This window comes from Danio rerio, chromosome 7 (assembly GCF_049306965.1).
Source record: "Danio rerio strain Tuebingen ecotype United States chromosome 7, GRCz12tu, whole genome shotgun sequence".
Lineage (NCBI taxonomy): Eukaryota > Metazoa > Chordata > Actinopteri > Cypriniformes > Danionidae > Danio > Danio rerio.
In genome coordinates, this window is record NC_133182.1 from 52359167 (window position 1) to 52385232 (window position 26066).

Genomic DNA, 26066 nt, shown 5'->3' on the forward strand with positions numbered 1-26066 from the left:
GAATGAGAGCGCAGCAGCAGTATTGCGTGCCGCCGCCGCGTTCACCTGAAGCTCAGCCCAGTGTGTGCCTACATTCCGATGGAGGACTAGTAAACACGCCCCTCTTAAGCGGAATGTTGCCCAATCCAGATTCTAAATGCTCCTTCAACTTGAAGTTCGTGCATGTACCAAATTGTATTGTGAGCCTTAAGTTACAGAAAGTTGAAATAAGTTGAAGCATGCGCTTCTATGCCGTCAGAGAATGAATTAGAAAATGACATCCAGAGGGATTAACTTTTAGATGAATTTTTTCAAAGGTAATTTTCGAGCTCAATCTGTTCTGACTCGTTGTGAGAACGTCAAATTGTCTTTTGGCACTGTACTATGAATTGAACTAAAAAAGAAAATAAATAAAAGACAATAAGTCTGTCTATGCATGACATTACTAAAGTGACAAAAACAAGAATACTTATTTATTCACTTTGTTATAACAACACTAGTGCTTTATTAACCTACGCAAATTTCATTTCAGTTTGTGCACAGATGTTGTATCAGTTGTATATGTTGAATAGGCTATTTTTAAAGCAACTATCCTACAAAATAAAATAAAAAATGCCTGCCATGATGCAGTATGGAAAATTTCACCAATCATAAAGGCCCAGAAAAGTGTGCCATAATATATGTTTAACTCCACCCGCACTCACTTAAAACAGCACAATAGCAGGTGATGATGTAATCAAAATATATAGACACAATATTTAAATAAATAGTGTCAATTAAATTGAACTGAATAAGTTCATATTATGTTGTCATATTCTGGTATGATAATATCATTTACATTGCTTCATGGGATTGTAGTTTTTCCCTATTTTCCTTGCAAAAATTAAAACAAATTCTCATCATTTACTCAAGTGGCTGTAAACCTTCATGAGATTGTTTCGTATGTTGAACAAAAAGAAAACAGTTATAAACAGCAGCAATTTAAACATACTGGATAATGGAAAACCATGGCTGCTGCTTTGTAATATTCTTAAAAATATTTTTTTGTGTGGGCAGCACTGTGGCACAGCAAGAAGGTTGCTGGTTCGAGGCTGGGCCATTTGGCATTTCTGTAAGGAGTTTGCATGTTCTCCCTGTGTTCGCTTGGGTTTCCTCCGGGGGCTCCGGTTTCTGCCACAGTCTAAAGACATGCACTCAATTGAATTAATTGAGAGTATATGGGTGTTTTCCAGTACTGGGTCGTGGCTGGAAGGACATCCACTGCAGAAAACATATGCTGGAATAGTTGGTGGTTCATTGCACTGTGGTTACCCCTGATAAATAAGAGACTAAGCTGAAAGAAAATGAATGAATTAATTAATGAACATTTTCTGTGTTCAACAGAAGAAAAAAAACTCACACAGGTTTGAAAAAAGTGGAGGGTGATTAAATGATGACAGAATTTAACTTTTTGGATGCACTATCCCTTTAAATCCATTACGGTTCACCCAAAAATGAAACATTCCTCAAAATAGGTGTTCAAAAGGAGAACACAACTCAAACAAGTTTGTGACAAGTGAGGGAGGAGAGTAAATGATCACAGGATGTAAATTTGTGGGTGAATTATTATAATTATTTTACACTTTTTGCTGGGATTTTATACACTACTTGAAATCAAAGTTTGTAATGTTGTGATTTACCCTTTAAAGTGGTTGATTTAATCATATTAAAATCAGTGTTGATAGAAAAATGTGTAAAGAGCTCATAAGTTCCAGTCATCAGATCATTCCTGAGAAACATGAATAGATTTATCATTTTCATACTAATGTAACTTTATGAGTACCCATGAGGACATTTGATCTATCAGCAGGTTTAACACACAACATATAAGATACATTCACAAAAGAAAAAGGAAAAAAAATTACTGCTATATAAAAATCGCGTTGCTTATGCTATAAAATAAATCTGTCCTATTTTTTAATACCAGAGGCAAACAGAATCTTAGCCCTGATGACAATAATTTAAATACAGACCTGAGAGGATGTCTTAACTAAGCCAGGATTCTTCTTGTCTTTCTCATCCTTCTTTTTTTAAAATCAAGGCTTGACATTGGAGTACCCAACAGTTTACTAGCTTTACTATATTCTATTACTTAATTACTATATTCCTTAAACACCGTTTTGGTCAAACTTTATTTTAATTGTCCGTTTGTTGATTTTAAGTTACATTGCAACTAATTTCCATTAGATTATAAATAGACTGTTAGGTTGGGGTTAGGGTTGGGTTTAGTGTAAGTTGACATGTACCTGCTAAGTTTCTTAGTCAGTTGAATGTCTGTTGAAGGAGCAGTGTCAGCAGATATTAAGCAGACAGTCTACTAATACTCAAATAGACCATCAAAACTTCAATCACCATCTGGTTCAGCTCAGCTGCCAAAACCGACCTCCGTAGACTACAGCGAATAGTCCGGACTGCTGAATGAATCACTGGCACTACCCTTCCTACACTTCAAGAACTGTACTCTTCCAGAGTGAGTAAAAGGGCTCGCAAAATCACTGTAGACGCCTCGCACCCAGCACACTACCTGTTACAAACTGTGGTCAGCACTTCAGAGCACCAAGCACAAAAACAGCCAGACACAGGAAAAGTTTCTTTCCTTAGGCCATCTACCTCATGAACAGTTAAATATCCCCCAACTGTGCAATAAATATGTGCAGTGCTTTCTCATACGCACTTGTACACAGCATCTTATATCAATATACAATGCAATACTTTCTCCATTCACATTTTTACACAACACCTATAATCTGTATATTTATAACAAATCTGTACATACAATTCAACATCCAAGTGTGAAGCACACTTGGCACTAAAACTGATTCTGATTCTGAAAATAAAATGTTACCACAATTTTTTTTTTCCTGAGAAAACACAATCTCCTCTGTGCTTTGGTGTTAATGCCCTGAAGACGTGTAGCAGAACCACAACAATAAGCTCAACAAGTATCTGCAGTTATATTGAGCTCTCCTGCTGACCCCAGCCATGACCATGGAAACAGTCCCCAAAATAACTTCATATCAACTGCAATGGATCATCACATCCAAACCACAGTCCCAGGCGTTGTTATATCTCTTGTCTCTGGGCCCTTGGAATAAAAAAACAAAGCAAGCAATGCTTACACTACCAAGCACTTCCCCAGAGTATGACGACTGCTAAAGTGCCCCGAGCCTCAAATGACAAGTTTCAGCTTGCAGAGAAACTCCTTTAGCAAGTGTACCATATCTTTATGCTTTTCAATGAACATAGTCAACATATGATTCACAGCCACTTAATCTCTATAGGCAAAGAGATCCAAGGTCAGCACTTCAAATAGCATATCATTTAAGCAAAAGAGTCATTCATTGATATACTGTAGGATGCAAGTATTGTTTTGTTTCTTAAAAATTGTCTTGAAAACTGTGTAGCAATGTTTTGACAAACCACTAACATTCCCAGTGGTTGTGTCTTTAAAAGAATAGTTCACCCACAAAATGAAAATTCTGCCATCACTTACCTATAGTCTTCCCTTCTTACAAACATGTTTGAGCTTCTTTATTCTATTGAACACAAAGGAACATACTGAAGAATATTGGAAGAGAACAGCCATTGAGTGGGGAAAGTTACTTTTGAAAGAAATGCATTGCAATATTGAAATCCTCCCAAAAAAAGTTGTGCTACTTTTTATAGTAAGTAATGCATTACGGTACTTTTGAGCTACTTTTGCGTTATTTTTTATTACTTGGATGAGGCTTGATCTATTTCAGGACTCATTTTTCTTTCCTTCTTTATTAATAGAGGAGCTTTGAAATTTAATGTTATCTGAGAGCTTCCTGACCCCAAAGCTATAGGCTACATGTCGTATATACATATTATTGAAAGTTTAAAGCGATCTGTTTGATCATGAACAAAATAATGAACACATTCTCTTATTGACTGCCTGATTCATTGTGAATACTTTAATTTTAATTCAGCAATTTATTTTAAAAAACATCAAAAAGGATCTGTGTCATACGGCCTGGTAGCATTTGTTTTAAAGACGAAGTCAGAATTATTACTCCCCCTGAATTATTAGATCCTTTGTTTACAATTTTTTAAAAAGTAACTCAAATATTATTATTACTTAATTTTAAAAGTAATGTGTCACTTTACTCGTTACTTAGAAAACTAATATTATTACATAACACACGTTACTTGTAATGCGTTACCCTCAACAATGCCATTGACATGCATAGTATTTTTATTTATAGTATGGATATTAGTAACTGCTTTTTCCCAACATTCTTCAAAATAACCTATTCTGTTCAAAAGAAGAAAGAAATACATAAAAGATTTGAAACCTTTCAATGTGAGTAAATAGTGAGGACATTTTCAATTTTGCTGTGAAATATTGATTTAAAGTTGGCAATAAATCAAAATTTTATTTTATGACTCATTTATTTAGTCTCATTTTATGTTTATAGTCTTTGTTATAAAAAATGTATCTGTGCACTTTAACCAACCCGGGCTCTTTCTGAAAATGTACTGATATGTACATTTCTGCAGAGCACAAATTTTATTATTTTTTTGCAATCCCCCAGAGGTCGCTGTGTATGTTTTTTCAGATCTCAAATTTCTCTTGTGAGTGCCATTCGCACCTGGTGTTTTAATGTAAACCTACCAGAAGCCGCTGTCGACTGACTGACTGGAACAATCAACTGTCTCACCCTCTTACTTCTTTAAACCCAACCAATAGTGTTTTCAAAAGCATTGACTGACCCTCCCAACCACTTCCCACAACCCAATTGACAAATAAAATAAGCAATTTTTAAGCTTTCTAGAACCTTTCTTCGGTGACTCGAACCCCATCGTCGTTGTCAGCTCATCTCTGCATCTGCATCCGCCGACATACTTGTCAAGTTAACTGGACAAACTGGTAACAGTGTGAAAGCCATCCATACGGAAGTAAGTGGTCAGCTGGTAGTTCAAAAAGGATCTGTGTCATATGGCCTGGTAGCATTTGTTTTAATGACAAAGTCAGAATTATTAGCCGACTGAATTATTAGATCCTCTGTTTAATTTTTTCTCCAATTTCTGTTTAACGGAACTTATTTATTTTATCTTTGTCATGATGATAGCGATTAATATTTTACTAAATGTATTTATTACATTAGATAAGACACTTCTATACAGCTTAAAGTGACATTTAAAGGCTTAACTGTGTTGATTAGGTTAACTAGGCAGGTTAGGGTAATTAGGCAAGCTATTGTGTAAGGATGGTTTGTTCTGTAGACAATCGCAAATAAATATAGCTTAAAGGGGCAAATAAATTTGACCTTAAAATGGATTTTAAAAAATGTAAAACTGCTTTTATTCTAGCCAAAATTAAACAAATAAGACTTTTTACAGAAGAAAAAAATATTATCAGACACACTGTGAAAATTTCCTTGCTCTGTTAAACATCATTTGGGAAATAAAATTAAAGGAGGGCTAATAATTCTAACTTCAACTGTACATACTTCTAGCTACATAGTTTGTGATCTTCAGAAATGTTTATAGGGCTACGTTTTTAGAATGAGTCTATGTTGACCTTATCATTTTGTAAAATAAATCAATTGCCCTCACAATTTCCTTTCCTCCCACCTCAATATGACATTTCTTCACTTTTGGTCACATGGAATGTCTTTAGGGTAGAGCTTTTAGTCTTGCCTTCAATTATTTGTCAATATTTCTCAGTTTTGTTTGGAACAGCCATTTTCCAATGAGCCAATCGCTTCCAAAAAAAGAAAAAAGAAATCATGCACTGACTTCCTTTTTTTCTCATTTCAGAAACCATTTCAAATGGATGTATGTCACTATAGGGGGGAAAAGGGCAAACTTAACTTTCATTTCAGGTTGACTTTAATGGTAGCACAAACCGCATGAATTTTTCTTTTGCTGACCTTCACTTTCACATTTGTATTTCATTGTTTTTCGTTTCAGGTTAAAACCAAAGGAACAACCAAATGTTTGGTCAACCGTTCAGGCTAAAATAATTTTTAGTAGCCATAATACAGGGGGATAAAAACTGACCTGGTAACGAGAATGTTCCAGACGGCTATGCCTGTGTGACTTTAACAGACTAACATGCAGAGAATCAACATGTCTATGACTGTAATCCCTTTAAACCCGACACTGACAGCTGTACTCAACTTGTCATTCTGCCAAAAGAACCCTTCCTACAGCGTGCTCTTCTCATCTCATCCTTCAGCATGGGAAATAAACAAGGGTGTTTAGCAAAAATGTATCTAAAATGATAAAAACACAAATTCAAGATAAGGGGCAAGCATTGAAGTTCATCTGTTACCTTTATGATTAAAGTGAAATGCAGAAATGTATAATAAAGTGGCAGACCACAAACATTGGCAATTATGCAGTTAGTATACGTAGATCAATGACAGAAATAAAACTAGATGAGTTGAAGACTCATTTCATCAGTTCAGATTCTATTTTTTCTATTTTAGGAGATGACTTGACTTGATTTTTAGTGCACTTGAATCTTTAAACCTTTGCAGTGCTTTAACTGTACATTCAAAAAGCTACATTACACAGTGCATTAAAGATCATTTTCAAAAACCATAAATAGCAGAACTGACTACTGTCTTGCTCAGAGATGCACAGTTGTTAATTTGGCGTCATCTGGACCTATTATAGATCAATTAATAGATTAAGAATAAGTAATAAAGATAATTAAAAAATTATTGTAATGGCTTCTTTTAACAATTCAAGTCAATGGCTAACAGTTTAATACATTCTTCAAATGTTTAACATTCTTCAAAATACATTCTAGTGTATACTTTGACACAAGTGACACAAGTAAATATGAAGGAGATTTAATGCATGCTTGTTAATCATTAAGTGTTATTAGCTGTTGCTTGATTCTAAATGCAAATGGGACATTGTTTGAAATGTCCTTATGTCAACTTAACATTACTAAGACAACATAACTTGTCATAAATCTGTCATTAACATGATTGTCACAAGATCATAATTGTGTCACAAATTTTCATAACAGCATCATTAATATTTTTTTCTTGATCTCAGCTACAATGGTACAAATTTTGTCACTTGTTTCAAATTTGTCATTAAAATGATATAAATATTAATGAACCTCTTATAAAATTATTTGTTTTGAGTATTCTACATACAGTGTGTGTGTGTGTGTTTGTGTGTGTGTGTGTGTGTATGTGTGTGTTTGTGTATATGTATATATATATATATATATGGTTGAAATCAGAATTATTGAATTATTAGCCTCCGTTTATTTTTTCACCAATTTCTGTTTAACGGTGAGAAGATTTTTTTCAACACATTTCTAAACATGATCGTTTTAATAACTAATTTCTAAAGACTGATTAATTTTATCTTTGCCATGATGACAGTAAATAATATTTGACTAGATATTTTTCAAGACACTTCTATACAGCTTAAAGTGACATTTAAAGGCTTAACTAGGTTAATTAGGTTAACTAGGCAGGTTAGGGTAATTAGACAAGTTATTGTATAATGATGGTTTGTTCTGTAGACTATTGAAGAAAAAATAGCTTAAAGGAGCTAATAATTTTGACCTTAAAATGGGGTTTGAAAATTATGAACCTCTTTTATTCTAGCCAAAATAAAACAAATAAGACTTTCTCCAGAAGAAAAAATATTATCAGACATTCTGTGAAAATTTCCTTGCTCTGTTAAACATCATTTGGGGAAAAAAAAAAACCAACTGTATATATATATATATATATATATATATATATATATATATATATATATATATATATATATATATATATATATATATATATATATATATATATATATATGTATTTTTTTTAAATACTTTGTTTATAAATGTTTATATATTTGCACAAAACAGAAAAACAAACAGTCAGCAAAAATAAATTAAAAATATTAAAAAATAAATAAATAAAAAATGTAATTTACATGCAAACATCTCCAACACTAATTTCTCTTTTGTGGCTTTAACAGAAGAGACACAGCTAACAGTCTGCAAACATCAAATTCCTCAAGCCTCATACCAATACACAGCAAGTGTATGTATAGGGTGCATACACAACACCAGTACGGTAATACCAAATAAATAAAATAAATTAATTAAAATGTAAAAGGGGAAATATGAAAATATATACGATACACATAAAACACGAAGGATTCAATGTATATATATTGAGTACATTTTAATCACAAATTAATTTTGTTCCACTGAAAAAAGGACACAATTATAATGGCCTTATGACAATCATGTTTATGACATATTTATGACAAGTTATGCTATATTAAGGTAATATCGAGCTGTCTTGACATAACTGAGCTAATGATAGCTACTAAATTATTATGACTTTTTATTTCTTATAAGACTTGCAGCTATGTCAAGCAAGCTGTGGGTCTGAATATCAGTGTGACCCTGGCTATCTGCTTGCCTGAAATTGCTTGAGTATGTTTGCTCTAAGGAGGAACAAACTAATAACTCTCCTCCTATACAGCCCCTCAACCCAGAGCTCAGAACTTGAAGAGGCATCTCAAACACATAAACAACTCCACATGCAAGTATCACATACAAACACATACATGTTTGCTGTACATTGTATACAAACAGCAGCAAGTTTACACATTCTTTGCTGATAAAGATATCTGTGCACGACACTTCTGCCTTAAGCACGTATGCATTTACATAGTTTCCCCGACAACCCGACTAGACCACATCGCATGCTGTTTATTAGTGGCAGTTGTGATGTTTCCAGCAGTGCAAATAAATCCATTCCTTGTGTGGAGTTACTAGGTACACGAGAGAGGAATGACTACATGGTGAGGACCGTTTTGGGAAAGGCCTTGTGAACAGGACAGCAATGTTTGAACGTTCAGAAATGATAACAGGTCTCTGGAGGAATGACTCCCTCCTGTATCCTTCTCTTATGACGTCTGCACCAAATGGTTTATTCCAGATGTGTTGGTAGCAGTCATTCATTTTATAAACAGGCAGGTGTTCTCTTTCGTTCCTCCCAAATATACAACAGTAAACGAGGGACATTCTTAATTCCTACTGGAAAACCACTAATTGTGTGCTGACAGATCGTTACATGACATCTTTTAGCTCGGAGAGCACCTACCCCAAACAATCTTCTGACTTAAACTGAGTTTAATAAGAAAATTAACAAGCATGTCAACTATTTTGACCCGAGAGGCAAGGTTCTTCTGCTCGTCAAGCTGTAAATAGCTGAGTGATTTGGAATGAAATCTCTGAGGATCATCAGCTAAAGGTTAAAATATAGAACAGCTGCTTAGTAGCTGGAATAATCTCACAGTGTGAAAGCCCAGAGGGCAGCAGATGTGTGAGAGTGTTTCCCCCCTCATTTTGGACAGAAATGTGCACAAACACCAAAACAAAAAACATGCCATGAAGACAAGAATAAAATACAGCAGAATCACAATAATAAACTCATTATAACCAATCCTCCAACTTGTCACTGTCCTCAAATATGACTACAGCAAGTAAAACATACACTACCTAACAAAAGTTTAGTCGCCCATTCAAGTTTTTGGAACAACAAATAGTAAGTTGACATCCAGTTGATTATTTGGTATCAGAAGTGGCTTATATGAAAGGTAAAGGCCTCAAGATTATACTTATTTTACCAAAATAAAATATGATCATGCCTTGATTTTTAATGATTTAATTAGGACAGTAAGGTCTGACTGCTTGGACAAAAGTCTTGTCACTTAGAAATAATGTCCAGTATAGAATATAAAGTCATGCTGCAGTGGGAAAATAATTAATATTGTGTATGACTCCCATGAGCTTGGAGGACTGCATCCATACATCTCTGCAATGACTCAAATAACTTATTAATAAAGTCATCTGGAATGGCAAAGAAAGCATTTTTGCAGGACTCCCAGAGTTCATCAAGAGTTTTTAGGTTCATCTTTAATGCCTCCTCCTTCATCTTACCCCAGACATGCTCAATAATGTTCAAGTCTGGTGACTGGGCTGGCCAATCCTGGAGTACCTTGACCTTCTTTGCTTTTTAGATCATTAATGTGGGGGCTGAAGTATGAGAAGGAGCAATATCCTGCTGAGGAATTTGCCCTCTCCTGTGGTTTGTAATGTAATGGGCAGCACAAATGTCTTGATACCTCAGGCTGTTGATGTTGCCACCCACTCTCGCAATGTTGCCAGATCTCTCGCAAGTTATTATTTGTTGCTTTTACAACTGGGGTCGACGACAAGACTTTTGTTGTGTTGTGTTGGGCTCAATCATCTACATAATCAATCATTTACACTTCGTAACTTTATGTAGCTTGACTGGTAGAACATCTAAAAAGTCCACACATTGCATTGAAATGTGGATGAATTTTGTTTCATTACCAACTACCAACTAAGGGTGAAAATGCAAGACTGATATTGGTGACTCGTACCAAATTGTACAGTAGTGTATTAAACTGTACTGTCCTGTTCAGTGTAAACAAGGCATGTGTTATAAATGTGTTATAAAGGAATTCAGTTTTCATGTGCAAAACAACTTTCAGTTTTGCTCATGAAACTTTAATTCCTCTTTTCAAAATGACGTTCTTACTGCTGCTTAGACCAATGTTGGGTTTATTTTTCATTTATTTTCCTTCAGCTTACTCCCTTTATTCACTAGGGGTCACCACAGCCGAATGAACTGCCAACTTATCCAGCATATTTTTTACATAGCGGATGGCCTTTTAGCTGCAACCCACTACTGAAAAACACTCATACACTACAGCCAGTTTAGCCTATTCAATTCACCTATAGCACATATGTTTGGACTGTGGGGAAACCGGAGCACCTAGAGGAAACCCATGTGAACATGGGGAGAACATGCAAACTCCACACAGCCGGGACTTGAACCAGCAACCTTCTTGCTGTGAGGCGACAGTACTAACCATTGAGTCACCGTGCCACCCATGCTGGGGATCCATGCTCAAATTATAGGCAAGGCAAGTTTATTTATATAGCACATTTCATACACAATGGAAAAGTGCTTTATATAAACAAGAATAAAAGAAACATGTATAAGAAAATAAAAACAAAGAATAAAAATGATTAAAAACAGATTTTAAAAAATTAAGGGCGCTATATAAGAATAAATTATTATTATTGAAAATGTTTAGAGTTATTTTTACAGATTAAAACAGGTTTTAAATTTAAAAGAATGAAAAAAGAAAGACATAATAGTGCAATCTGTGAGACGTAGCACAGTGCTCATTCAGCTAAACAGATGTGTTTTCAGTCTGGATTTGAACATGTCTAATGTTGGAGCACATCTGATCATTTCTGGAAGCTGAATCCAGCAGCAGGGGGGTGCAGTAGCTGAAGGCGGATTCACCCTGCTTTGACTGAACTCATGGAATTTCTAACCTACTTAAACCAAATGATCTGAGGAATCCCAGGTAGTTACAGAAATTTCTTAAAGAAATTTGAGTCTCCAAGAACTAACTTTCCTGTACCATTTTCCTGGTTGCATTTGCATTTTGTTATTTGCTGCATCCGCATCCATTTAAAGAGTCTGATTCAGTGATTGCTGAAAGCTGGACCTGCATCAGGGTTTGTCTGAAATCACAAATCACAATGCTCATTCTGGAATTGTACTGCTATATCCATTTCCTAATTTGTCCCTGGAGCTACGTTTTTTTTTTTTGTGTGTGAATCCACCAGAGGTCGCTGTGTGCACTTTTTAGATCTTAAATTTATCTTGCGAGTGCCATTCGCACCTGCTGTTCTCACATAAATTCACCTGAGGCCGCTGTCAAATGACTGACTGACTGACCCACCCTCCTCAATCCCTAAACCCAACAAATAGTGTTTTCAAAAGCACTGACTGACCCGTCCACCCACTTCTCTGAACTCAACAGACAGTTTTAAAAAGCAATCCAGAAAAAAAGTCCTTGCCTAATTTTGACCATATTTTCAGGTTTTACCACATTTTCACCCTGTTATTTACTTGTTTATTTTATTTTTTCACTTTTGTTTTTGTCTTACCTGTTTTCTGAAACCATTCTTCACCAGACTCGAACCCCATTGTCATGGTCAACTCCTCTCTGCATCTCAAGTCTGCAGGCGTATATGGCGAGCTTCTGGACAAACTGGTAACAGCAGGAAAGCAGTCCATACTGTGGTAAGCAGTCAGCTGGTAAGTGCAGGAACGGCAACATACCACCCCGTAGCATTTGTTTTAAAGACAAAATGCAACCATACATACTTTTGGCTACATAATTAATGATCTCCAGAAATGTATAAAGGGCTACGTTTTTTTTAGAATGAGCCTATAGTGCAATCTATAGTTAATGGGATAGTGCACCCAAAAATAAAAATGTACTCACCATTTACAGTACACTCAGGTGGTTCCAAACTTTTAGGAGTTTCTTTCTTCTGTTGAACACAAAAGAAGATATTTTGAAGAAATCTGAAAACTTCCAACCATTAATTTCCATAGACGATGATGGTATGAAACAGGTGAAAATAAGGGGTTGGTTGATATATTAATGTTGTGAAACACAATAGACAGTCAGTCAAGACTGAATGAGTGTTTCTTAATTAAAGAGAAGCACTCAGGATAGGTGATTGCGATATAGTTTACTGAAGGACTTGATGGGTGTACATATGGTTATGTGTGTGGTCCTTCAATGTACACACAATGCAGCACAGTATACCAGTATAACATTCACTAAGTCACTGTCTTTAATGTTTGTCAAGTGAGTTAGAAGGTAGCATTGTGGCGCAGTGGGTAGCACAATCGCTTCACAGCAGGAAGGTCACTGGTTCGTGCCCTGGCTGGGTCAGTTGGCATTTCTGTGTGGAGTTTGCATGTTCTCTCTGTATTGGCGTAAGTTTTCTCTGGGTGCTCCGGTTTCCCTCACAATCCAAAGACATGTGGTATGGGTAAATTGAAGAAACTAAATTGTTCGTAGTGTATGGCGTGAATGCAAGAGTGTGTGGGTGTTTTCCAGTGTTTTCCATCCGCTGGGTAAAACATATGCTGGATAAGTTGGTGGTACATTCCGCTGTGGTGACCCCTGATTAATAAAGGGACTAAGCCGAAAAAGAAAATGAATTAATAAATGAGTGAGTTAGATAGCAGCCAAGTTATTTGCCATAATCTCTTGTGTGCAGCATGCCCCTTGCTACGAAGTAGCTCCGCCTACCCGCATGACAATGTGTTTTTTTTACATTCTAATTTGTTAGTATCATTCGGGACAAAAGCAGCTTGTTTGGCCAGCCATCCTGAATTCAGAAACTGCATTTGCTGATCTGACAAAAGATCCATGACTTGTAATTGTCATCCTCAGGAATCTATATAAGTCAGGCCACAATATATGCACGTGTCTTGCCCTTAATTTATACATAAGCAGTCTAAACTTGACTGGTCTGATAGTAAACATGATAGTGAACATGCCCTCTGAAGTCTGCACTGGAGGTGTAGGACGCCACATGAACTGCCTAAATGAGTTCCTCCTATCAGGTCCCACACTAAGCCCATCCCTGCTACTTCATTTCCAAGACCATCATAATCAGCATAAATAGTGGCATTTGAGGTATATTTCACCAGGTAAGACCTCTTTGGTGGCATGCCTATAGACTCCGAAGGAGACCACTGCCACATGAAGCAGCTGCTGACCTTATTACTCTGTGTGCAGTTTCAGGTCTGCTGACTGGTCCATGAGTTTCAGCTGCTGAGCTGCAGCATAGAGGTGAATATTTCTTTCTGACCCATCATTCATATGTCTCCACTCATCCATTCCTATACACAATGATCACTTTGCTCACTTTCAAAAGCACTCTGCCAACTGATCCATCTAGCAAGTAGTATTCATAAGGCACAAGTTCTTTTGGGTTATGTCTCATCACTATTGACATGTCCTTCATTTAGATGCAATACAAGGTGTTTCCAGTAGCAAGTATCACACAGAGCATCTCTTGCGTGCAGCATCACTCTCAACCATGATGTAGCCCCGCCCACTCAGGTGACATTGCATTTGCATTGTACAATCTGATTTGTTAGTGTCATCCGAGACTTAGACATGAGCAGTCCTTCTGCATACCTAAGAACAAAGTTTGGTGAACTGAACAATTCAAGTATAATCTAAGTACAAAGTTTGGTAAACTGAACAATTTAAGTATAATCTACAAAACCGGCAAGTTAAATAAACTCATACATGCAAGTTTTGGGAGACTCCATTACTCAATTAAATTGAGGCAACGAGTTTACTCAATTAATTTAGCTCAGTCAACTTATTAGGGTTTTCAGTGTATAAATGGTGAGTAAATGATGACAGAATATTCACTTTGGAGTGAACTACCCCTAAAATTTCCTGTATGCTATTTGTGCAGCAGCGGCAGACATACATGCATGACTGTGCAAGCTATCCAGAGATGTCACGATAAACTAGAGTTCCCTCCTTGATTCTATCACCATATCAGGCTTTTTTTTTGTGCAAAGATTTACTGATATCACTCCAGCACAAATAAACACAAGCTCCTTCCACCACATTTGAAGTCCTTGAGGAGCGCAGCATATTGACATACAGGAAAGGAAGTGGAGCTGAGGAGATTGGGGTGAATGAATTGCTTCCGAGAGGTTTGGTGAAACACAGTTTTTAAACACAGCTGTGACTCAACACAAGGTCGAGTTCATGTTTACCGTTGCACTGTATCAGTATGTTTGTGTCGGCAGACACATTTGTGCGAGATCTTCCTCCGTTAGCAGGTCAGTCAGTTCAGTCAGCAGACTCTTAAATCACACTAATGGGTTAAATCTTAACTGTTTTATCATAACATGCAAGACCTCTGTGGGCAAGCTAGAATTAGGTGGGCTTAGGTGGGCTTCCTCCGCTCAATCTAATGAAAACAGTCAAAAATGTAGCAAAAGAAAATAACGGAAAAATCCACCAAAAATTGAAATCTGTCAACATTTACACACACGCAGACATTTTAAATAATGTTGGTAACCGAACCAACATTTGAATAATAGTATAATGTTAGCAGTATAATCTATAATTTTGAAAGGGATATCTTTAAATGTGATTTACCAGTGCTAATTATATTTATTTATTTATTTATTTTAAATGCATTATAAGACCTTAAAGGCAATGTTCACCCAAAACTGAAAATACAGTCACTATTTACTCACCCTTTACTTGTTCCAAACCTGTTTGAGTTCTTCATATTTTTTTAAGAATGCTAATAATTTGTAATTCAATTCAGATCATGTTTATTTCTATATCGCTTTTACAATGTCGATTGTGTCAAAGCAGCTTAACATAGAAGTTCTAGTAAACTAAATCTGTGTCTCAGTCCAGTTTTCAGAGTTGAAGTCCAATTTAGTTGTCAAGTGTGATTTAATTTTCACTGCTAAAAGTCCAAACACTGAAGAGCAAATCCATTGATGTGCTGCTCCAAAAGTTCCAAACCAAGCAAGGCAGTGACGACAGTGACAAGGAACTAATTTTCACCAATTGACGAAAGTGAAGGAAAAAAACCTTGAGAGAAACTAGGCTCATTTGGGCACAGACATTTCTCCCCTGGACAAACTTTTTGCGCAGAGCTGCAGTCTAGGCACCGGAGGCTGGAGAATGCTGGATGTCCATCGTGGAGAAGCTGCAGGTGTGAGTAGGTCACCCGCGGGTGTTCAGGCTGGCCCAAAGGATCAATGCGAAGACTTGTCTGTCACTGGGGCTTTTAGGAAACAAACTCATGCTCTCCACTCCTCCATAACCACCACAGCATCTGCTCAGGATACAGCCTGATCGAGGATTATGGATACCTTGGATATGGATATCATTGCTTTACATCAAGGGCACTGCACAATCTCTAGAGGCCTCAGGTTGAGTCTCCCCAAGTGTAACTAGAGAATAAAGAAAATAATTAACGTAGCTGCTTTTCATAATGCATTTAAACATGAGATGCAAAAATGGAGTGTTATAAATGAAAATAGCAGTTATGTAAATATAAATAGAAACAAACATGTAAAGCTTATGAGGATTTCTAACAAAATGTCACAAAATTTTCATGACCTGATGAGAACTCTGGCATCTGCATTTTGTACTAGCTAAAGTTTGTTAATAGAGGATGCTGGGCAACCAGCAAACAGAGTGTGGCGAGGGGGCGTGGCCGAGAGCCGTGGGAACGGAGTGAGGCCACCGCATAAGTGGATACACCTGCGGTGCGCACCTGCCTCGGATCCTACGGAAGGAGCTCTGGAATAAAAGGAGGAATGATGGCAGAGGAAGGCGAGAGAGGACCGGGCCCGGACATTTTTGACTTTTGCTTTTAGTTTGACGGCAGTCTCCGTGAGGAGCTGCCGTCCGTTTGTTTTGGTTTAGACGGCAGTCTCCGTGAGGAGCTGCCGTCACTGTTATTAATAAATCAGTTAAAAACTGCTTCGGTTCTCCGCCTCCTTCTTCCCGGCGGCCAAAGGGCCGTGAACTTCATTACACAGAGCATTACAGTAATCCCGCCTAGAAGTCATTAAAGCTTGAACTAGCTTTTCTGCATCTGAGATGGATAGCATACTTCGTAACTTATCGATATTTCTCAGATGAAAGAAGGTGGTTTTTGTAACCATTGACTTCCACAGTATTTTTTTTCAGCTTTCTTTAAAATATTTTGTTTAGTGTGCAACAGGATAAAGTAATGTAAAAAGGCTTAGAATCATCTTGCAGTGAGCAAATAGTGAGGAGATCTTAATGTTTTGGGTGAACTATCTCTAAGTTTTTGTTCAAAATTAAAAAGTAATTTTTGCTTTTTTTTGGAATTGAATTTTTAAGAAAAAAGAATCATAAGACTAATCCCATACACAATCCAAGCACTTCTTTTTTCTGTCGTTAGCTGATCCTCCATCAGTGGCTATTTCTGTTACTACTAATAGCCAATACATTGTAATCCAAGAAGCCAGAAGCAGCCAGGCTAAATTTATTCCAGCGAGCACTGCTGTTTGAAATTAATCCCTGCAGAAAGTTATTGATGGACTTCCTGTTGTTACTGTTTGTTTACGTTGAGCTAGTAGCAAAAGTTTTGGCTATCATTTAGAGTGAAACAGAAGTCTGAGAAAGAGCAGTCAGTGAATGACCTGTGGAAAGGCTCTCACCTCTTTGTTTATAATACTGGGTGGCAAACGAGTGACGAAACTTGTAGTGTGTCCGGGAAGTGCACGTAAATCAGCTCTTGCTTACTTACCTCCCAGACTTCTAAGGAAAAGACATTCATATGGAAAAACACTGATTTCAGGGGCCCTGCTACAAGTAAAATTTGCCAAACTGAATCATTAGCTATGATCACAATGCAGTGAAATCATTTTGATGACGATTAATGGCACACTGATTTATCAGTCACACTGAAACAATTTTTAAGAGATTAATAAACTGTATAACATTTTAAAGAGCAATAATTACTGTTCCAAAGCAGCTTTATAAAAGTAATCATGGGCAGTTGGCAGTTACTTTTCTTAATATGTCATTGTGACAGTCCTTTATCCTACTTTTGGCAAGGGTACTCAACAAAAATAAATATGAGAAAATTAAATATCTGCCTTGGACTTGTATTTCAATTCAGTTCATTTTTATTTCTACAGCACTTTTGCAATGTAGATTGTGTCAAAGCAGCTTATCAGAAGTTCTAGTAAACTGAAACTGTGTTAGTCCAGTTTTCAGAGTTGAAGTTGAACTTTTTTTTATGACCAATCTTTTTCTTATGAAGGACCAAAAACCAAACTTTACTGAAGCCAGTGGACCTAAGGTAAATACGGTTGTCATGGATAATTTCCTGATTTAATTAATAATATTTTAAAAAAATAAATCAATAAAATAAAATTTATAAAAAAAAAAAAAACAACTGAAAAATCACATGTACATCAGTATTCACAGTAGCGTTGGGTGATGTTGACCAATTTGGCATCGTACGATGTCTAATATGAAACATTGCGATGGACGATGGCATCTTTATCATAGGCGGTGGTGAATCAATTATGGATAATTAATTCATAACGAATTAATTGTTTGCAGCATACCGCTTTAACTACCTGACCCACATTGTCTTTGTTTTAACCATAACCAAATCATAAATGAATAAATATTAGTATACACATAATTACCACCTGTCAATCACTTGTGAATAGGCGTGAATAAGCAGAGTGATCAGTGTCGTTTTAATGGCGTCGACAAAGTTGGTTAGTAAAAAAGGTGCACAACCAACGGGCATCAGCCAACAGTATATCAGAGGTTTTCTTTTCAATAAAATTACTAAGTACAAGTGTGAAAACAAAAGATTGAACCAGTCTACTGACCCGCTGACTGCCTGGACCCATTGTCTCGAGCGCATGACAATGTGTGTGTGTGTAGTCACGTGATGTGCACTTTCAGCGGTTGTGTGGAAGGAGGGCTGCTAAGAAATGCTATAGATGAAATGCCAGTGTGGATGTGGATTGTGAATAGACCTAAGTGTAATCGTAAGTGTAATTTGACCTCAGGTACAATCTGTTTCCACTGACCATTCTTGAGATCTTTCAACAGCTTAATTGGAGTTCACCAGTGGTCAATTCAGTTGATTGGACATGATTTGAAAAGGCACACACCTGTCTATATAAGGTCCCAGGGTTGACAGTGCATGTCAAAGCACAAACCAAGCATGAAGACAAAGGAATTGTCTGTAGGATTGTCTTGAGGCACAAGACTGGGGAAGGTTGCAGAAAAATTTCTGCTGTTCTGAAAGTTCCAGTGAGCACAGTGGCATCCATCATCTGTAAGTGGAAGATGTTTGGAACCACCAGGACTCTTTCTAGAGCTGGCCGGCCATCTACACTGAGTGATTGGGGGAGAAGGGCCTTAGTCAGGGACCAATAACCCGTTGGTCACTCTGTCTGAGCTCCAGCATTCTTCTGTGGAGAGAGAACCTTACAGAAGGACAACCATCTGTGCAGCAATACACTAATCAGGTCTGCAGGGTAGAGAGGCCAGACCGAAGCCACTCTGGCCTGGAATTTGCCAAAAGGCATCTGAAGGACTCTTGGATCATAAGAAACCAAATGATCTGGTCTGATGAGACAAAACTGAACTCTTTGGAGTGAATGCCAGGCGTTACGTTTAGAGAAAACCAGGCACCACTCATCACCAGGCTAATGCCATCCCTACAGTGAAGCATGGTGGTGGCAGCATCATGCTGTGGGGATGTTTTTCAGCAGCAGGAACTGGAGGACTAGTCAGAAGAGAGGGAAAGATGAATGCAGCAATGTACAGAGACATCTTGAACGAAAACCTGATTCAGAGTGCTCTTGACCTCAGAGATCTGAAAATGGCTGTACACCGTCACTTCCCATCCAACCTGATAGAGCTTGAGAGGTACTGCAAAGAGGAATGACAGGTGTGCCAAGCTTGTGGCATCATATTCAAAAAGATTTGAGGCTAATAAATAATTTAATCCATTTTGGAATAAGGCTGTAACATAAAAAAATGTAAAAAAAGTGAAGCGCTAAATATATATACACACCACAGAATCTCAGATGCTACTGTTCTTCTTCTTTACACTATAACTTTGAGTACTAGTGTGAATATGAAATATAAGCTTGCACCTCTGGTAACTGCAAAAGTAGAATAAAAATGGTAACACTTTACAATAAGGTTCATTAGTTAATGCATTTACTAACATGATCTAATTATGAAAAACACTTGTACAGCGTTTATTAATCATAATTGAACATTTACTAATGCATTATTAACATCCAAACTCATGCTTGTTACCATTAGTTAATGCACCGTGAGTTCACATGAACTAACAATGAACAACTGTATTTTCATTAACTAATGTTAAATAACATGAATGAATACAGTAGTAGATGTATTTTTCATTGTTTGTTCATGTTAGTAAATGCATTAAGTAACATTACCTAATGAACCTTATCGTAAAGTGTAACCATAAAAATATATGTATAGGTCAGGTAATGTTAGTTTGCTTTTGTGTGTTTTTTTTTCCAATCATCAAGGATTATAATGTTTAAAATTTGTATTTAAATAGGCAAATTTGTGCTTAGCACTGTCACCTCACAGCAACAAGGTCCCTGTTTCAAGTCCTTGCTGGGTCAGTTGGAGTTTGCATGTTCTCCCCGTGTTGGCATGGGTTTCCTCCAGGTGCTCTGGTTTCCCCCACAGTCCAAAGACATGCGCTATAGGTGAATTAAGCTAAATTGTCCGTAGTGTATGTGAATGAGAGGATGTATGGGTGTTTCCCAGTACTAGGTTGCAGCTGGAAGGGCATCCGCTGAGTTAAAAATATGCTGGAATAGTTGGTGGTTCATTCCGCTGTGGCAACCCCTTATAAATACAGGGACTAAGCTGAAGAAAAATGAATGAATGAATAATTGGCTAATTTAAAGACTCCGGATTGAGAAGCAAAAAAAGACAAAAAGATTAATAACAAAATAGTTTTGTTGTATGTTTTGCAAGAAAGTCAATAAAATAATACAAAAATCCAAACAAAAATTCATTGTGTTACTTGACGAGAATATTTCACCCCCGTTGTTTATATAATAGGCTATAAATGTTGCCTAAAGCTCTGTTGCCATAAATTCTGAACCAACATGATCAGGGATGAAATCACCGTCATAACAGCAGATCTAAAAGAAGATATGGCACACATCAAACAAGCTTTTAAAACACTACGGGATATGTATTCTGTACACTGTAGCTTGAACATGTTCCTTTTAATTAACACACACACACACACACTGAAAGTTTGCTCAGCTCATCTTCAGTAAATACAAGAGGGTTTATGTGAATTCCAGCGGTGAAAGAGATTAGCGTGCTCTTATCATGTTCTTCCTCTCACTTCTGTCCAACGTGTTATTACTAGGCTACTGTACCTGTGTTTTAAAATCCATTATCACGAGTGCTGTATCACAGTAATGAAAGGCTTGCCAGGGCATCTCTCCGCATGTTTGAGGCATGTTACACGCTTTGCTGCATTTGAACCAGACAGATTGTTCACACCTTTTAAAAACACGTAGAGGAGCAGCCCCACATCAGTTTACCACCAGCACTGTACAATATCAGCCATGGATTAGCAGATTCCAGAGGCTGGTAGATCACTGATCAAAGGATATGGTGTTTCTCTTCTCATTCACAGGACTTCAACCTTTAGAGGGTTTCTTACTCTTGTATTTGGCCTTCGAAATGTCGATTTGCTACGAAATGTTGTCATTGTTTGCTTTCATTCTTTCCGCAGAAAAAAGCAGTATAATATGTTATGTTTGGATGCTAGTTTAGGCTGTTTCTTTACTAGTCATCGTTCTGGTCTCAACCAGCAAAGGACCATGAAGAACCAGCACCAAAAGCACTTAAAAAAAGGGTTGCATGCAGAACTGTTGCAAACAATTTATTTGTGTTGAATTTAAACAAACAAATTAAGTTCATTAATGTTCAACTTAATTTGTTTGTTTAAATTCAACACAAATAAATTGTTTACAACCACTTGACGAAAAAATTGAGTAAATCCAACAAATCATCTTTGAATATTTTTTAGTGCACCACACCTACTTTGCAGTTTTTTTCCAGCAAGACTGACTTCTTAAAAATAAAAATATATTGAAATGTTTCAGTTTTTTTCCTTTTCTTTTTGAGCACTATGCTTTCAGTACAAAAATAATAAATAAATAAAAATAAAAATCATTAATTTGTTACTAATATTTATATGTTTTTGTATTTAAATAATGGTAACCACAAATTAGTTTCACAACTGAATTTTATTTGTAAACTTTTACAAACAAATTTTTACAACAATTTACTGTTATACACTCATTTACACACACTGCTGAATTTTTTTTTTCCAAAGATGATTCCTTGGATTTACTCAAATCGTATACGTTAAGTGGTTGAAAACAATTTATTTGGGCTGAATTTAAACAAACAAATTAAGTTTAACATTTTCAAATGTAATTTGTTTGTTTAAATTCAACACAAATAAATTGTTTGCATCAGTTTTTTCAGTGCATGCATGCACAAGAATACAATATATACAGTGTGTACAGAAAGAATTCAAATCCTTAAATACTAGATATTGCAGCCATTTGCTAAAATTATTTGTTCATTTTTTCCTCCCTAATGTACACAACAGCACTCCATATTGACAGAAAAACAGAATTGCTGACATTTTTGCAGATTTATGAAAAAAGAAAAACAAAATTATCACATGGTCGTCAGGTTTTTTAAATTTATTTATTTATTTATTAACAAAGCTTGAACAGTAACAGAAAAGCATTAATACTTCTTAGAATTACACAAAAGACTGAGATAACAATCAAACTGCATACATTCACAATCTTTCCATGCTTGTTAACAATACAACATAAATAAATAAAATAACAAAAATTAACAATAAATAAATAAGTGCAAAAGAAACTTAACAGGGGAGTTAAAGTAAAAATTAAAATATGAAACCAAAATCATCTAATGATGAATTTAAATATCTTGCTTTTTGTCTTTTCATCTCTCTTAATGTCTTCAAATATACTAAAAAATCTTCTTTAAACACCACTAGTCTTGAGTTAAAAAAAATTACATTTATGAATAAAGAATTTTAATAATAACATCAAAATTATTTATTATATAAGATATCTTTTTATCCTTAAGTATTAGGCCAAACTTAATAATTTCCCATGAGAAGACAAGTCTTATGGATATTTTCTGTTGTCACATGGTCTTAAGTATTCAGACCCTCTGCTCAGTATTTAGCAGAGCATCCTTTTGTTAAGTGTGACATCACACAAAGCGGCTTCTGGGTCTCAAACTGCATGAGGAGACTCATCAAATGGTAATATTAAATGTTTACAAAGCCATGTAATACTTTCGAAAATCACAATCACAATATTTATACCCATACCTAATATCCAGAAAGAGAATTTTTTTTTTTTATAAATCGCTAAATATATATATTTTATTTTTGTGATGCAGAAAGTCTAGAGACTGTTGTACAACATGGTTTTAGATAAAATTCACGATAGTGTGTGATAGGACCAAAAGTGGCCATAAACAAATATTTTCTCAATTCAAACGAGCAGCAACTTGGACCCAGAAACAGTATTCCACACGTCACGACTTTAACAAGCGGATACAGCCATGAGTCTTTTTGGGAAAGATGCAACACACCTTTTCACACCTGAATTTGGGGATCCTCTGCCATCCCTCCTTGCAGATCCTCTCCAGTTCTGTCAGGTTGGATGGTGTTTTAGGTCTCTCCAGAAATACTCAATTGGGTTTAAGTCAGGGCTCTGGCTGGGCCATTCCAGAACAGTCATGGAGTTGTTGTGAAGCCACTCCGTTGTTTTAGCTGTGTGCTTAGGGTCATTGTCTTGTTGGAAGGTAAATCTTCGGCCCAGTCTGATGTCCTGAGCACTCTGGAGATGGTTTTCGTCCAGGATATCCCTGTGCTTGGCCGTATTCCTCAAGAGCAGTCATCCAATCCCTGCACCTGAAATCACCTCCAAAGCATGATGCTCACCACTATGCTTCATTGCTGTTTTGGACAGTTGATGAGCAGTGTCTGGATTTCTCCACAAATACTGCTTCAAATTAAAGTCATAAAGTTCTATCTTGTTGTCATCAGACCAGAAAATCTTATTTCTCATCCTCTTGAAGTCCTTCAGGTGTTTTTTAGCAAATTCCATGCGGGCTCTCATGTGTCGTGCCACACTGCCATAAAGCCGCGACTGTTGGAGGGCTAAACTGATGGTTTACTTTCTACACCCCCCCCCCCCCCCCCCAAGTCCAGGAAGGGTTCTGGTCATCCCAAACGTCTTCCATTTAAGGATTATGAAGGCCACTGTGCTCTTAGAAACATTAAGTGCACCAGAGATCTTTTGTAACATTGACCAGATCTGTGCCTTGCTATACAATTCTGTCTCTGCGCTCTCCAGGCAGTTCCTTTGACCTCATGATTCTCATTTGCATAGTGAGCTGTAAGGTCTTATATAAACTAAAGTGTGGCTTTTCTTATCAAGTCCAACCAGTATAATCAAACACAGCTGGGCTCAAATGAAGGTATAGAGCCATCTCAAGATGATCAGAAGAAATGGACAGCACGTGTCAAATATAGGAGTCTTACAGCAAAGGGTCTGAAACAAGTGTGCCGCAAGCCTGCGTTTGAGTGAAGGTCTCGGCCGTTAGATCGCCCCCTGGGGGCTTTTATTTGAGACTTGAGCCCAAATAAAAAAAATTATTACACTTGCAATAAAATGTCCCTAAAGATGGTTCTGGTCGATTAAGGCACTGGTTATTGTGCTGAAATAGGTGCAGATCTTCATTTTTGTAAACAGTTTGTTTTTAGCAGTAATTTAATGCTGGGCGTGTCATCGTGATTGACAGTTGTGATTGACAGTTTCTCAAAGCAGCGCGTCTGAGCTTCGGCAGGAGACTGAAGTGTTATTATTCGATTTCTGTGTTATTTTACCATGACAAAATGAGTTCAGCAGTAAACTACAGTTTCTGACATACATGATCTGGTGGAACACTGTTTATTTGCTAGGGTCAGGGCTTTTTTCGGGCTTTATTAGTTTGTTGATACATGCCTAACCACCCAGATAGCAAAATACACTCGGGCAAGTTCCAGCTAGATTTTCGCCTGCCGGAGACTTACCCCTCAGAGTGACTACCTCTGCTGGACCTACTCCGGATGCCTGGACTCACTGCCCGATTCCAGCCCGAGTCAATCGAGCCAGATGCGGCGGCCAAGCGAGCCGTCGCTGCCGCATGCGAGCCGAAATCAGCCCGTGACGCCGCGAGTAGGTTATGCGCTGCGGCCCGGAGCTGGCGCGATTGAATATATAAAAGCATCATATTTGTTAACGTTATTACATCCATTTGTGTTGATATGACAGCAAACGCATGCTGAGAAGTTCGGGGGGCGTAGTTGATTTTACATAAAGCGTTTGGTTGGAAGTTCGACTCCGCTCATTTTCGCGGCTCCTCCTTTGGCTCCATCAGACAGTCCTTCTGCACATGTGAAGGCTCCAATTTCAGCAGTCTTTGCGACAGTTTGTGCCCGTCAAGCAGGCGTTTTGCCCTCAAGGCGTTCAATGGGAAAAGGGGCTGTCGTGTCGTCCATATTTTTTACAGTCATTGGTCTGAAAGTCATGTGATATTTCAGTTTTTCTTTTTTTTTATAAATCTGAACAAATATCAACAACCCTACTGAAAAAAAAAAACAGCTAAAACCAGCCTAGGCTAGTTGGCTGGTTTTAGCTAGTCGACCAGGATGGTTTTAGAGAGGTTTTGGCCATTTCCAGCCTGGTCTTAGCTGGTCAGGCTGGGAGATGACTAGCTAAAACCAGCTTGACCAGCCTAGCCAGGCTGGGAGCCCAGCCAAAACCAGCTATGTCCAGCTTAAACCAGGCTGGTCAAGCTGGTTTTAGCTGATCATTTTTTCAGCCTGATCAGCTAAGTCCTGCAGGCTGGGAATGGCTGGAAACCTGCCTGGAAATGGCCAAAACCCCTCTAAAAACAGGCTGGTCAACCAGCTAAACCCAGCCACTCAGCCTAGGCTGGTTTAGCTGGATTTTTCAGCAGGGAAGTCAAGTATTCAAGTATATTGACAGTTTTTTTTTGTCAATATAGGCTACTGTGTGTACATCAATGAGGGAAAACACAACATTTTAGCAAATAGCTGCCATATAAAAAAGAATAGAAAACGTAAGGGGGTCTGAATACTTTCCGCAGGCTATCCACTGTATATAATTATACTTCAAAACATGACGCCAAAAATAAGGAGAGCTACAACAAACGAGTTACTATTGTAAAAAAAGGCGGTAAATTACTTCAAGAGGCTACCATTACCTCAGACACGATGGAATATATCGACGAACAATAATTCCTCCTTCCAAATTATCTCGGCATCATCAGTTTTGTCCTGTAATGCTCTAGCATAGACTGTGGGCCTACTTACAGATGCCACAAGTGTCGCGCTGCCTCCATCTAGTGGTTTGGCAGCATAAAAACATCAAGCGGAGAGAAAATGTGAGACCAGAAACTGGATGCCACAAGAA

At 37.2% G+C, this 26066-nt stretch overlaps 1 long non-coding RNA gene across 1 annotated transcript; it reads right to left on the minus strand.

Moving 5' to 3' along the window:
* Nucleotides 1-10977: 10977 nt before the first annotated feature.
* On the minus strand, nt 10978-25970 carry LOC141375129 (uncharacterized). The gene is made up of 4 exons (XR_012382674.1): nt 25858-25970; nt 12370-12418; nt 12029-12159; nt 10978-11599 (listed from the first exon to the last, which is right to left on the minus strand). It is a non-coding gene; the product is annotated as an uncharacterized lncRNA (long non-coding RNA).
* Nucleotides 25971-26066: the final 96 nt, after the last annotated feature.